At 34.6% G+C, this 2779-nt stretch overlaps 1 long non-coding RNA gene across 1 annotated transcript; it reads left to right on the top strand.

Moving 5' to 3' along the window:
* Positions 1-1216: 1216 nt before the first annotated feature.
* Positions 1217-2181, top strand: LOC141633269 (uncharacterized). Its single transcript, XR_012538063.1, has 3 exons — positions 1217-1429; positions 1511-1579; positions 1700-2181. It is a non-coding gene; the product is annotated as an uncharacterized LOC141633269 (long non-coding RNA).
* The last annotated feature ends 598 nt before the right edge of the window (positions 2182-2779 follow it).

Raw genomic sequence — 2779 nt, 5'->3', positions numbered from 1 at the left:
CTTCGTCTTGAATCTGCCATTATTGATCAACTAAAAACCATACAAATGTTTAAAGAAATCATTAAATATCATTAAAAAAAAACAGGAAGGCTAGTGGAACACTCATGCAAAGCTTAAAACTAATATAAAGAAGAAAAGAATGAAATTAGTATAAAGTTCATTAGAAATATGACATCAAAACTAATACAAAGCTAAATGAAACTGTAGCAGGAGCAAGGGGTAGGAATCTATCACTTTTTCTACCAAAGAAAATCCATGGGTTGATGCAAAACAACAACACCTTTGAATGTCCTATTTTGGGATCAAAGAATGAACTCAAACAGCTTGAATTTCTCCAATGTTGCATTAGATTTTCAGTCCAAATTTGAAAGATCATATCTGGAGTTCTACTCAATGGAAATCCAATTTGTTTGAACCTATGGACTCTTGATCAAGCATACTTTCCAATGGAATTGGAATCAACAATATTCAATGTATGAATTTTTCACAATAAGCCTTCAAAGACTGTCACAATTTAATGCAATGCTGTTTTTGAAATTGACCTGTCTGTGTTCAAACTTGAATAACTCAAAACCTGCTGGATATTTTAGGGTAATTCTTTTTGGAGATGAAATCTAACATCATTGGCTTTCATTTGATGTATGTTGGGTATTTTTAGCCTTCCTGAACTAAGAGTTATGGATTTTCAAAGTTACAGCAGCTGTGCAGGAAGGATGCTGTCATTTCAGAAATGACCTGTCAGTGTTTAAAATTCAATAGCTGAAGATTTGCTCAATAATTTTGATTGATTATTCTTGGAGAGGGAATCTGACATCCTTAGCTTTGTTTTAAGCTATCACTAGCAATTTATTTCAACCTAGAGCAAGAGATATGAATTTCTGAAGGAACAGCTTAAAACCTGAATTGCATTTCAGAACCAGTTCTGATTCACCAAGGGGAAATGATCCAAGTTATTAAGGAAACTGTCCAGATTATTTATCCAGCTTATCTTCCATAATCCTTAAGGTACTAAGCTACAAGAAATACCAGGGAAGATTATGCAACCAAGTTCAGAAGGTCCTCTAACAATTGCAGAAGTTCAAATCAGACTGAAATCAAGCAACATTGTCTTTGCCTAGTTGATTCAGTTTCTTGCTTTGAGTAATTAGGTCCTAACCTCTAAAATAAAGACGTTGAGGAGGTCCTGAAGGTCCTTAATAAAGCAAATACTAGAAGATTTGTTTATGTTATAGTATTAAGAAAAGGATAACTGTGTCTTTCTCTTTTATTTCTTTATTTGATTTAATGATGGTTTCTTGTGGTATACATCATTGTCTTCTAGTCGAACAGAAGTGCTTCCAGTCAACTTACAATATGGGCAAGGATTTGCAAATTTAAGCAGCCTGTTATAGAACCTAGACAATCTGCATTATTTTCCTCTTCAATTAAGGTTACTCCAACTGCTTTTCGACGTGTCTTACTTTCTAATGTCATCTTAATTTGGGAGCCTGATGCTAAGATACAATTTCAGGACTTTAACTCCAAGTTAAAGGATCCCTCTACTTCTGGAGCAGTCTTTTTTGCGGTTTGTCGTGGCAAGGTACCCCATGTCAACTGTCAATCTGCACCATAAACCTTTTTATGTCTGACTTATTTTAACTCCAGCGTTACCGCATTGACAGCCATATTATAAATGATCTCTTGTCATTTTTTTTCCTAGGTCAGTGAAGGGTTGGATTTTGCCGATCAATATGGGAGGGCTGTGATTATTACTGGATTGCCATTTGCCACGAGGACAGATCCCAAGGTTCATTGCCATTATCCTTATTAAGAATATAGTACAAGATATATAAGGGCTTGTGTGACATTGTCTCAAGGTTTATCATTTTTGCTTTTAGTTGCTCTGTTATGGCCTGCTCACCAGGGTGGTTACGTTAAATTTCATCAACTATATAGTTGATGTAAGATATCATGCAGGGACCCTGATACATCATATCATATTGATAAAATTTACAGGGTCATAATGACTGGAAATGTCGGCTTCCCAAGCTTAAACATTAAACCTTTTGTGTTGGCGGATGCACAATATTTATTCCATATCTCTCAGTTGATTTATCTTTTAAACTAGGAAATCTGTCGGATTCTGGAAAGGAAAGGATTTCAACATTAATCTGTTCTGTAGATAACGGCTTATATTGATTGACAGAAGCGTTGTTTCTTTCTCCATTGATGTCGCATCTTGCTTGAGTGAAAACATGAGTTTGGTGAGAGTTATTGTTTGCAAGCTAGTTTGTTGAAGAGTTGCAGTTACTTTTTTAAACTACTCCTTCCACAACGTTGCCACTTTCATAAACTATAGCGGAGCGTAGGAGGCTAGAAGTGACTATCAAAATACTGAAATACTTGGTCAAAAGTTTCAGTGTTTTAAGGTTATCGTATTGCAAAGTTTTGATTTTTCTTTCCAAGGTTACGATATTGTGTTACTAGTTTATCCTGCTAAAATTTCCTATCATGGTATCCTGTTTGGCACAAGTCATTCTAGATGGTTTACTCTTTGATTCCTGAAAATTGTGCAGCGGATAACTTTCAACTCAACAAATATCGAAATTCAACAATCAAACATCCAATTTCAACTCAACAAATTTCAACTAAACAATCAAACATCCAATTTCAACTCAACAAATATCGAAATTCAACAATCAAACATCCAAAAACATCAAAAATCAATAATAAAACTATACAAATCAAACCCTAATTTAAAATTTAAAAAAATTGCAGAAGAGAAGGGGACGACACATAC

This window comes from Silene latifolia, chromosome Y (assembly GCF_048544455.1).
Source record: "Silene latifolia isolate original U9 population chromosome Y, ASM4854445v1, whole genome shotgun sequence".
In the NCBI taxonomy this organism is placed as follows: Eukaryota; Viridiplantae; Streptophyta; class Magnoliopsida; order Caryophyllales; family Caryophyllaceae; genus Silene; species Silene latifolia.
The sequence above is the reverse complement of the archived record's forward strand: the minus strand, read 5'-3'. Positions and strand labels throughout refer to the sequence as shown.